The sequence below is a fragment of the Alligator sinensis genome, unplaced genomic scaffold, assembly GCF_000455745.1.
Source record: "Alligator sinensis unplaced genomic scaffold, ASM45574v1 scaffold222_1, whole genome shotgun sequence".
Taxonomy (NCBI): Eukaryota; Metazoa; Chordata; order Crocodylia; family Alligatoridae; genus Alligator; species Alligator sinensis.
Window position 1 is genome coordinate 625,272 of NW_005841912.1, and position 13,017 is coordinate 638,288.

A 13,017-nucleotide genomic window follows, 5' to 3' on the forward strand; every position below is an offset into this window, starting at 1 on the left:
CCACAACTGAGCTGCCAACTTCCCCCACCGCCACAGTTTGCTGGCACCTCCTCTTCACCTTTCAACCAACATGAGCAAGGCTTTGGCACAGCCCCTTCCTGCCAGCCTTTCCCAAAGAACACCCAGGCCTTGCAGGAAGGCCAATCCCTCCTGGTGAGAAGGACCAAGACCAAGGCTCACCCTGAGAAGCCCTCACTTTGGCTGCTGACATGAATCCCCCGCCTCCCCTGCCCAAGCTCTGGCATAGTCTCTTGTTTCTGGTCCCTCCGTACTCATCATTTTGAAACCAACACATCTTGTTCCACGACCAGTACAGCACAAGAGGACTAAAACTCACCATGGCCAGGAGAACAAGGGCAATAGCAGAAGCTGCACAAGCTCCCCTGCTTCTTCTGGCCCTGAGCACAGGCTGCCATCAGCTGAATTGTCTTCTTTGTTAAGCCCAGGATATGTTTGCACATCAAAGAACACCCACTTGGACACATGCCCCCTCTGTTCTCATGGCCAGGGACCCAGTTTCACACTAAGCAAAGGCCTTCACAGAGCTGCTAAGACCTGTGAAGTAAGAAGCCATGGGTGAGGAACAGAGGCCATGAAGGGTAAGGGCCTAGTGAGAACCTGCCACCTAGACTGAGACTGATAAGAAGGGGGCCCCCAGATTTCATAGAATCATAGAAGTAGGGTCGAAAGGGACCTTGTAGATCTTCAAGTCCAACCCCCTGCCTGGGCAGGAAGAAAACTGGGCTCAAATAACCCCAGCCAGGTAGGCATCAAGCCGCTTCTTAAAGACCTCCAGGGTAGGAGCCAGCACCACTTCCCTTGGAAGTTGGTTTCAGATCCTAGCCACCCTAACTGTGAAGTAGTTCCTACGGCTGTCTAATCTAAACCTACTCTCCAACAACTTGTGGCCGTTATTCCTTGTTATCCCGGGGGGTGCTAGGGGAAACAAGGTCTCCCCCAAACCCTTCTGCTCCCCCCTAGTGAGTTTATAGACGGCCACCAGCTCCCCCCTCAGCTTTCTCTTGTGAAGGCTGAACAGGTTCAGGTCCCGTAGCCTCTCATTGTAGGGTCTGCCCTGCTGTCCCCGGATCATGCGGGTGGCCCTCCTCTGGACCCTCTCAATGTTGTCCACATCCCTCTTGAAGTGGGGCGCCCAGAACTGGACACAGCACTCTAGCTGTGGCCTGACCAGTGTCGTGTAGAGGGGGAGGATCACCTCCTTGTACCTACTTGAGATGCCCCTGTGGATGCACGATAGGGTCCGGTTAGCCCTGCCGACCATGACCTCGCATTGTCAGTCATCAGTGATGACTCCAAGATCCCTTTCTGCCTCCGTGCTCTCAAGAAGGGAGTTTCCCATCTTATAAGTGTGTTGCTGGTTACTACTGCCCAAGTGCAGCACCCTGCACTTGTCAGTATTGAAACGCATCCTGTTTTTGTTAGCCCACCCCTGCAACCTATCCAGGTCTTTCTGCAGTCTTTCCCACCCCGCTAACGTGCCTACCTCACCCCAAATTTTGGTATCATCAGCAAATTTGAACAGGTTGCTTTTCAATTTGAATGGGGGACCTTTAAATCTGCAGTCAAATGCTCTACCTCTAAGCTGTGCTCCTGCAGGAACCTGGGCCTGGGCACCTCTTCGGCCCACATCTCCACCTTGTCCCTTGCAACACCTGTCCTTGCCTGTTCTATTCATGAGACCTCCTGGGTGACACGGTCAGAGGTATTGACACTGGCCTTCCAGGGAGACTTGACCTCGGGTACAGCTTCTCCAATCAAGGACACTGGCCAGACAAAGGCTTAGAACAGGCTCCATGCAACAACCTGCTCATGCTTGCCACTTTCCCCTTTGTAACACAATGGCCAGCTGGGCCATGGCTCATTTGTACATTTCTCCCACCCCCTCTTCTCCTCCCCACCAACATGAGCAAGACTTTGACACAGCCCCTTCCTGCCAGCCTTGCCTAAAGAACACCCAGGCCTTGCAGGAAGGCAAATCCCTCCTGGTGAGAGGGACCAAGACCAAGGCTCACTCCAAGAAGCCCTTTCCTGGGCTACTGACACATGAATCATCCCCCACAAGCTCTGGCTTACTCCCCTGTTTCTGGTCCCTCCACATTCATCATTTCAGGACCAACACATCTTGTCCTAGCACCCGTATAGCACAACAGGGCCATAACCCACCATGGTGCCCAGAGAGCAAGGGCAATAGCGGAAGCTACGCAGGCTCACTTGCTTCTCCTGGCCCTGAGCAGAGGCTGCCATCGACTGAATTGTCTCCCTGGTTAAGCCCAGGATGTGTCTGCACATGAAAGGCTCCCCACTTGGACACACGCTCTCTGTGCTCTCTAGGCTGGGGAGCCAGCATCATGCCAAGCAAACAACTTCACAGACAGCTGCCAAGACCCTTGAATCAAGAAGAAGCACAGGGTAAGGGCCTTGCAAGGACCTGGCACCCAAGCCATGACTGATAAGAAGGGAGCACCAGAGACCCATTGATCTGCAGTTATGTACTCTACATCTGAGCTATGTTCTTGCAGGGACCTCAGGTTATTCACCTCCTCAGCCCCTATCTCCATTTTGTCCCTTGCAACACATGGCCTTCCCTGTTCCATTCATGAGAACTCCTGGGCTGTGTGGTCAGTGGTATCAGCACTGGCCTTCCAGGCAGACTCAATCTTGGGTTCTCCAGTCAAGGACATTGGCAATACAAAGGCTGAGAACAGGCTCCCCGCAACAACCTGCACATACCTGCCACTTTCCCCTTTGTAACACAATGGCCAACTGGGCCACGGCTCATCTGTACATTTCCCCCACCCCCACAGTTGGCTGGAACCTCCTCTTCTCCTCCCCACCAACATAAGCAAGGCTTCAGCACACCCTCTACCTGTCACTCTCGCCCAAATGGCACCCACACTTTCCTGGACAGCCAATCCCTCCTGTTGAGAGTGACCAAGACTAAGGCACACTTCGAGAAGCCCTTACCTGGGCTGTTGACACTGATTGGCCCCTGCAAGCCCTGCCTTGGCATAGTCCCTTGGTCCTGGTCCCTTCACTCTCATCTTTTCGGGACCAACTCATCTTAGAATCATAGAAAGTTAGGGTTGGAAGGGACCTCAGGAGATCATCTAGTCCAACCCCCTGCTCAGAGCAGGACCATCCCCAAACCCAGGCAAAACTTTTTCTAGCTGGATTTTTAAAACGTCCAAGGATGGAGCTTCCACCACCTCTCTGGGTAGCCTGTTCCAGTGTTTTACTACCCTCCTTGTGAGAATATTCTTCCTAATATCTAACCTAAACTTGTCTTGCTGCAACTTGAGACCGTTGCTCCTTGTTCTGTTATCTGCCACCGCTGAGAACAGTCTAGCTCCATCCTCTTTTGAACTTCCTTTCAGGTAGCTGAAGGTTGCAATCAAGTCCCCTCTCAGTTTCCTCTTCTCTAGACTAAATAAACCCAGTGCCCTCAGTCTTTCCTCATCAGTCATGTTCCCCACCCCCTTCACAATTTTTGTCACCCTCTGCTAGATTTTATCCAATTTGTTCACATCCTTTCTGTCTCGGACGGCCAGAGCCGACTCGAGGTGATTTAGAAATTACTCGGTCGCTGGGCGGGCTGGTGAATGGAGAGGCAGACAATGCATATTGGTTGCAAAGAGCTTTACTTATGCCGCTTGTAGCCGCGACGCAGGTGGTTCGGTCGCTTAAACAACTCCGAGAGTTGCTCCAGCTGGCAAGGCTCAGGCCAGCGAATCCGTCCAAAAATTAGGCCGGCAGGGAAAGGGTACATCGAGGATTGCGCTCGGCGACGGGGAGAAGAATCGATAGGTGATCAGTCTATCGATTAGCTTAGCCGCAAGTCAAATCTCTTTAGAGGCACTCTGCAGCGTGCTCAAAGTTCTCCGACTTGGGCGGAAGTCGCTCGAAATTTTAACCGGCTAGCAAGCCAATTACTAGCCGCCACGTAGGAATAATTTAGAACTGGCCAATAGCGGGACACAAATTTGCATTCAAATGGCGGGAACTCTCTTGCACCGGGGTTTTCTGTTGCAGCAGAAAAACCTTTGCTGTGCAAGAGGCTCTCATGTGGCGGGAAAATTCCATCGTGCTGAGGCACCAAAATCATTGGGTTGTGACACTTTCCATAGTGGGGGGCCCAAAACTGAACACAGTACTCCAGACATGGCCTCACGAGTGCTGAATGGAGGGAGATAATCATTTCCCTTGACCTACTGGCAACATACCTACCCATGCAGCCCAGTATGCCATTAGCCTTCTTGGCAACAAGGGCACACTGCTATCTCCGATCCAGCTTATTGTCCACTGTAACCCCCACGTCTTTTTGTGCAGTTGCTGCCCAGCCAGGCAGCCCCCAGGCTGTATTGGTGCATGGAATTGTTCCATCCTAAGTGTGAGACTTTACACTTGTCCGTGTTGAACCTCATGAGATTCCAGGCAACTCTGAATCCTAGCCCTATCCTCCAGCATATCTATTACTCCTTGCATTTGGTATTATCTGCTAACTTGTTGCGGATGCACTCTATGCCATCTTCTAGGTTGTTGCTTAAGACATCAAACAAAACCAGCCCCGGAACTGACCCCCATGGCACTCCACTTGATACCAACTGCCAACTAGACATTGAGCCACTGATTACTACTGTCTAAGCCCAATGCTCCAGCCAGTTTTCTGTCCACCTTACAGACCATTCTTCCAGCCCATACTTCCTTAGCTTGCCTGGGAAAATGTTGTGAGAGACTGTATCAAAACACATGCACCAGTCTCCCTGCATCCACACAGTCAGTCATCTCATCATAGAAGGCAATGAGGTTGTTTAGGCATGACTTGCCCTTGGGGAATTCATGCTGACTGTTCCTAATCACCTTCTTTTCTTCCAGGTACTTAGAAGTGGATTCCTTGAAGATTTGCTCCATGATTTTTTTCAGGGCTGGAGGTGAGGCCGACTGGTCTGCAGTTCCTGGGATCCTCCTTTTTCCCTTTCATAAATATGGGCACTATGTTTGCCCTTTTCAAGTCATCTGGGACCTCTCCTGATCACCATCAGTTTTCAAAGATGATGGCCTATGGCTCGGGAATCACATCAGCCAACTCCCTCAGTACCTTTGAGTTCATCCCATCTGGCCCCATGGACTTGTACACATCCAGTTTTTTAGTCCCTAACCCATTCTTTCACCATTGAGGGCTGCTCACCTCCTCCCCAAACTGTGCTGCCTGGTGCAGTAGTATGAGAGCTGATCTTGCCTGTAAAGACTGAGGCAAAAAATGCATTGAGCACTTCAGACTTCCCCCATTCAGTAAGGGACTCACACTTTCTCTGATCCTCCTCTTGCTACCAACACACTTGTAGAAACCTTTCTTGTTATCCTTCACATCCCTTGCTAGCTGCAACTCCAATTGCACTTTGGCCTTCCTGACTTTATCCCTGCATGCCCAAGCAATTCTCTTATATTCTTCCCTAGTTATTTGTCCAAGTTTCTACTTCATATAAGCTGCTTTTCTGTGATTTAGTTTACTGAAGAGTATGGGTGACTGGTGCCGCCAGCCGGGGAGCGGGGTCCCCCCAAGGGCAATCCTGCAGATCTGGGGTCCCCCACGGGCAATCCTGCAGATCGGGGGGGGGGAGAGGGGGGCGACAGGGCGATCCCGTGATTGTCAATTACTGGCCAATTGCTGTGATTGCTGCAGCCACTTCCGGGAGTGGCTGCGACCGCTTCTGGGAGCAAACGCCAGCTGATCACTGCAGTTGCTCCCAGAAGCAGCTGCAGCAATTGCAGCAATTGGCTGGCACTTGCAGGGGGGGCACCGGTGCTCCCACCTGCCCCCCCTGCCCATCGCTTAAGTGGTGAGCGCGGCCGGTCAGGTGGTGCACTGGCACTCTCAGGGGGTGCACATGCACCCCTGTGCACCCCCTACGCATCACCACTGCTGAATATTTCCCTGCTAAGCCAAGGTTGTCTTCTGCCCTACTTGCTAGTCTTCCTTCACATTGGAATGTTTTGTTCCTGCACTCTCAGCAAGGCTTCTTTAAAGTACAGCCAGCTGTCCTAGACTCCTTTCCCCCTCAGTCTGGCTTCCCAGGGGTTTCTTCCCATGAATTCCCTGAGTGAGTCAAAGTCTGTCTTTCTGAAATCCAGGGTCCTTACTCCACTGTTCTCCATCCTTCCTTTCCTTGGGATTCAGAACTCAATCATCTTGTGGTCACTGCTGCCCAGCCCAGGTTGCCATCCACTACTACGTTCCCCACTAATTCACCTCTGTTTGTGAGCAGTACGTCAAGAAGAGCATGGCCCATAGTTGGCTGCTCCAGCGCTTGTACCAGGAAGTTGTCCCTAACACTCTCCAAAAACTTCCTGGATTGCCTGTGCACTACTGCATTCCCCTCCCAGGAGATGTCAGGATGATTGAAGTCCCCACATGAGAGCCAGGACCTGTAATCGGGAAACTTCGGCTAGCTGTTTGAAGAAAGACTCATCCACCACTTTCTCCTAGCTTGGTGATCTATAGCAGACCCCCACCATGGCATTTCCCTTGTTGCTTTCCTCTCTGACCTTAACCAAGAGATTCTCAACAGGCCTATCTCCAGCTTCATACTGGAGCTCTGAACAATCATATGGCTTTTTTACATAAAGTGCAACTCCTCTTCCTCTTCTCCCCTTGACCCAGGACCAGCACAGCATGACAGGGCCAAAACCCACCATGGCCCAGAGAGCAAGAGCAAGAGTAGATGCTGCACAGGCTCCCCTGCTTCTCCTGGCCACTCACAGAAACTGCCATCTGCTAAATTGTTTCCCTGGTTAAACCCAGGCTGTGGCTGTACACCAAGGGGTACCCACTCAGACACATGCCCCCTGTGTTCTCAGGGCTGGGGATCCAGTTTCACGCCAAGCAAAGCACCTTGCAGACAAGGCCATCCACTTGGCAAGCAAGAAGAGACCCCTGGCAAGGAAGGGAGACTTTGCAGGGTCAGGGCTTTGCCAGGACCTGGCACCCAGACCAAGACGTATAAGAAGGGAGCCCCCAGAGTTGAACGAGGAACCTCTTGATTTGCAGTCAAATACTCTCCCCCTGAGCTATGCTCCCCAAAGGACCCATTTTGCGCTGCTCTTCAGCCCACCTCTCTGCCTTGGGCCTTGCAACATGTCCTTGTTAGTTCCACTCTTGAGACCTCCTGGGTGGCTATGGGCACTGACCTTTCAGGTATATTCAACCTCAGATATGGCTCTTCCACTCCGGGGCTTTGGCAAGACAAAGGCTGAGAACATGCTTCCTGCACCAACCTGTGCACACCTGCCACTTGCCCCTTCACAACGCAATGGCCAGCCGAACCACACGTCACACCACACACTTCCCCCCACCCCCAGTTTGTTGGCACCCCCTCTTCACCTCCTCATTGACACAAGCAAGGCTTTGGCACAATCTCTCTCTGCCAGCCTCTTGTGCATGTCACCCATGCTTTTGGGTAAGGCCAATCCCTCCCTTTGAGAGGGACCAACACTAAGGACCTCTTGAAGAATCCCTCTCCTGGGCTGCTGAAGCATGGATTGGCCCTGGCAGGCTCTGCTTTGGCAGAGGCCCTTGTTCCTGGCCCCCCCTTCACACTCCTCAGGCCACCTCTCCACCTTGTCTCTTTCAAGACTTGGCTGGGCAGCATGGCTGGAAGCATCAGCACTGACTTTTTCTCCATCCTCAGCCTTGGTGATGACTCCTCCACTTTAGGGAATTGGGAAGACAAAGGATAAAAATAACTTTTCCTATCAACCTTTGGATGCATAACCTTGCATGCAGTGTTCCCCCACCCACAGAATTCACTGGCACCTTCCTGTTTACTTCCACAGGGACATAAGCAGGGCATTCCCTACCTCTTTTCTGCCTGGTTCACATGTCTTGCTTATGCAGTTATTAGTGCTAATATGTTGTGTCTTTTGACTTAATCCCTCTTCCTTGTACCTCCATATACAGTAGTTTTTATCCAAACCTCATTTCCCCTCAGTCTGCAAACCATCCTGGATAACAGGCAAGTGCTAGCCATCCACTCCTGAAAACAAAATGCAGGATGTACCAGACAACCATAAATGCTCTTTTAGGCAGAACTGGTTTGATGATTGGGCAAGCATTCATATAGTCAAGTGAACAAGGATACTTGTCAAACGTTCTTTCCCTGAGTTATGTTCCCTTCCCTACCCCCACCTCTCTTTGGTAACTTCTCTTATTACTGTTGCAATTCATGGCTTTCCTTGTCTCGTTGCCAAGGCATTGGCATGTAAACACATTCTTCGAGATGATTGAACTCTCCTCTGTAATCTCCTGCATGCAGGGTGCAATCTGCCTCTACACTCCTTTGGAGTTGTTTCTGGTTTCCAATGATATCATTTGCAAAATCAGGAGGGGAGGACTCAGTCATTTTGATGCCCTTCTCTATTCTACTCCAGCTCTTCTTTTTCTATTATTCTGCACTCAAATTTTGATTACATTTCTCAAACAGATCCTTCCTAAAATGTTCTGTTGTCCAACTGTGACCTACCCAGGCAGCATAAATATACCTCATAGGGCATGCCTGCATATGCACATTTAATGTACATTAGCCCAATTTAAAGCACATTAAGGACACTCATCTACATGTGCACGCCCTTAATGCACCTTAAAAATGGTGATTTAAAGCTATTCGAGCCTAAATTTGATACCTGCATAAGTTATGATACCTGAATAAAGCAGGTATCAAATTTATGCGCAAATAGATAAATTGCATTAGCGAACATGTAAATGCGCTAATGCACATTAACGCAGGGTGTGTCCATTTAATTGGGACTAACTTTAGTCCCAAGTCAGTCCACATGACCAACATTAATGCACATTAGCATGTCTACACATTCGCTAATGCGATTTAGCTATTTGTGCACAAATTTGATACCGGTTTTATGTGTGCACATGTAGATGTGCACCTAAATCTCCTTAATGTACATTAGGCCAATGTACATTAAGTTTAGGCACATGTAAAATCACATGTAGACATGCCAATAGTGTCTTCATATGTTATTTAAGAAGCCTTTTTATCTTCCCAGAGTGGTATTAAGATTTTATAGATTTCATAGACATTAAGGCTAGAAGGGACCTTGCGTGATCACTGGGTCCAGCCCCTGGCCCAAGGGGCAGGAAGTCAGCTGGGGTCAGATCACTCCAGCAAGATAAGCATCCGAGTATTTCTTAAAGATATCCAGAGTAGGTGCTTGCACCACTCCTCAGGGCAGTCTATTCCAGACTCTGGAGACTTGGATGATAAAGAAGTTTTTCCTTATGACCAGTCTAAAGTGGTGCTCCAGCAGTTTGTGACAGTTATACCTTGTCTTCCCTTGGGGTTCCCTGGCGAACAAATGTTCTCCGAGTTCCTGATGCACACTCCTTATATACTTATAGCCCGCCACCAAGTCGCCCCTCAGACTCTTCTCCAGGCTGAAGAGTCTCATGCCTCTCAGCCTGTCCTCATAAGGACTGTTCTCTTGACCTCTAATCATGTGCATGGCTCTCCTGTGAACTTTATCAAGCTTCTTCACATCCTTTTTAGAGTGTGGAGTCCAGAATTGGATGCAGTACTCCAGCTGAAGCCTCACTAAGGCCAAGTACAGAGGGAGGATGACTTCTTGGGTCTTGCTTGAGATGCACCAGTAGGTGCAAGCCAGAGTTTGCAGTTCTCTGTGTTGAATGTCATAGGATTTTGATCTGCCCCCCTTGCGAGCCTGTCCAATGATTTTGATCTGCCCACCTTGCGAGCCTGTCCAGGTTGGCCTGAATTGCCAGCCTAGCTTCTAGATGGACTGAACTTAAGTATAATTAATGTCTTATACCAACAGTAGTACTTATGTGAGCAGTTGCTATCTACTGCAGGCTACCAGGAGTTCTTTTGACAGACAGCTGGCACTGTAGGAAAGTCAGTGGATGCATCTACATGTGCAATGAATGTGAAGCAACCAACGTCTGGGACCACAGCATGTTGAGCCAGGCCAGAGCAGCCCCAGCTGGCAGGCAGCTCCAGGGCTCAGTCTGCCAGCCTGGGGTTGTTCCAGCTTAGCTGAATGTGCTGCAGAGGGGCTGGCTGGGGCATGAGGGTGTTCCAGTAAGGGGCTAGCCAGCAGGAAGCCCCCACACTGAAGCGCTCTCATGCCCCAGCCAGCTGCATCAGCATCTACACATGCGGTACTGCAAAGTAAAAAGAACTCGGCAGCAAAGATAGTACTTCTAATTACAAGTACTATCCTGCTGTGGAGATAATTAATTTACTCCAGTCTAATTGCCCTGCAAGTATAGACGCTGGGTGTGTGTACATGTGCCACTATGGAAGTACTAAATGACAGCACAGTAACAGCCACTACAGCGCCATGCTGGTAGTGCAGTTATTTTTAGCTGCTACGTTGCTGTACCAATGCACTATAGCAAGGGAGTGCATTGCTACGGTGACATAACTGCAGTGTCATAGTTTGTGTCCACCACTGCTATGTCGCCATAGCATGTTGCTACAGCAACATAGCATCTCATGTAGATGCGCCCACTCAGCTGTTTACTGTTGAGCTAAGTAGTCAACTCTGCAATAAAGGTTTCATGTAGACACACCCATTAAATAGTGTGCATGCTTCTACATGGCTTCTGGCTTCTTTCTGCTCTACTTCATGAGGAGAACCAGCAGGGTGACCTCTAGTTTGGGACAGCTATGTAAAAGGGTCACAGACAGCAGGAGAAGGTGTAGGTATGGCTGCATAAGCCTTCTTCGGGCTGCCTAGTGATAGCAGAAACTTTCTTTGAACTGTGAGCTGGTGCTGCACTGACAGCAGGAAGAAGAAATTATGCCACTGTGAAACAGATGGGTTCTGTTGTCACAACCGGAACATAGATGAGGACTAAAGCAAGCAGCATTGATCCTAAAGGTGATTTGCGCTTGGCAGTGCATAACTAAGAACTGTCTGGGGTTGACTGCAGTTGGCAGCTTGATGTTGTTCAAGGCACTGATATTCAAAATGGAGTATGCACTTCTGATTCTACACAGGGATACTCCATATCCCTCAAGCAGCTACTGAACACACACAGATGTTTGGAAACAGAAGCCATCAGGCTGAATGACCCCACACTTAATTCAGTTAATTTTCTTCTGGTCAGCATTGACTAAAAGTTATTTGAAGTATGGGGAGACTTAAGATTGTATAAATCTCTCTCTTGTTTTATTCAAAGAGCTAGAAGGTACTTGTATCAAAAGGCAAATACAAGTCCTATAATGATGGAGCAAGCAGATGAAGCAAGAATACTTCACAATGGTTGCAAAGGCAGATGAAAGCTTCATTGAAATAGAAACTTCAGGTCATCTAGACTTTCCTTGTCATCAGATTAAAGTTTTCCTACCATGATCGCTGTTGTGCAACAGTATCTCCATGTTAAAAGAAGACATCTTCCTTCAATAGCAACTCCTCCAGTGATGGGTGAGTGGTGATGTGGGTAGGGTCTAGTGGGTGCATCTACACATGCTGTTACTGCACATAAATAAACATTGCTCCTGAGCACACTAATTAGTCAACTGCGCAGTAAATGTCTCATGTAGACATGCCTAATGATTAGCAGAAGCCTCTAGTCACAGACCTACATGGAGGTGATTATTGTATGATGGCTGTTTTGTACTTGCAACTGAGACAGGTATGCAATTCAGTAGTTGCAATCATGATTTAGCAAGGCTATTTAGGAACCACTCTGCACACCCTGTAAGAGGAGGGGGCTACAAAGATGTTCTAAACATAGTCTGTCTCATTTTCTCCTGACAGAAAAACCACATCCAGTGTGATCATCACTCTGTCTGTGGTCCAAATCAAGTAATGAAGTTGGCAACCTGGGACATTCACACCCTGATGGACAACCTTAACAGTAGCTGACCAGAGCAAAGGGCAGCACACATGGCTAGAGAATTTGTACTATTTGATACGACATGGACATTGCTTCCCTTATTGAGACCAGATGTGCAGGAGAGGGACAGCTCATAAAGCATGGTAGTTGCTACACCTTCTTTTGGAAAGAAAATGATTAAAAGGATACATCCATGATGTTGTTTTTTCTAAGACCAAGATTGTTACTAAGACACTGGAATATCCAGTTGGCATTAACAAGCATCTCATGACCCTTCGTCTTCAACTGACCAACAAACAACATGAAACCTTCATCAGTGCATATGCCCCAAACCTTGATTCAGATGATGAAACAAAATATTTTATTCTAAACTTGATCAGCCCCTGCAATCTGTTCCCAAAGAAGATAAGATAATTATTTTTGGCAATTTCAGTGCCAGAGTGGGCAAGGATTCTGAGCTATGGAAAGGGACATTTGGAAAGAAAGGGGTGGGTAATATCAATTCAGCTGTTCAAAACATGATCTCATCATCACAAACTCCTTATTCTGTCAAAGCAACAAATGAAAAACATCAAGGATGCACCCCCACTCAAAACACCGGCACCTAATTGGCTATGGCATAATTAATTCCTGGGACCATTGCAACATCTGTATCATCAGAGCTGACTAGTGTAGACAACTGCTGGATGGATCACTGTTTGGTACATCATGTTCATTTGTATTGCCCCAAAACAAGTAAATAAAAAAGCAGCCAAGGAGGAGGGTCAACATCGAGTGCCTGAACATGATCACAGCACTGTTAATCGGTGGTTTGGAGCCCAGGGCCCAGGTTTGAGCTCAGCCTGTCTAGCAGTATCATTGATATTTGAACCTAGCCACCTGTCCACTCCTTGCAACCAGGGCCAGCTGACCCTTTACCGCTTCCTATAAAAGCCCCTGGCCTGGAAGAGGAAGTGCCTGGGCAATAAGGTTCAATCTTCTACTTATCCTGCCTCACCTTTGGTTTATGTTTCTACTGGCTCTCTGACAGATTTTCTGGCTCCCTGACCTGGCTTGCCCATGGACCTTTAGTTTGGCCTGATCATTTGGCCTCCTCACCTTGTTAGGATAGGTTGTCACATGTAGCT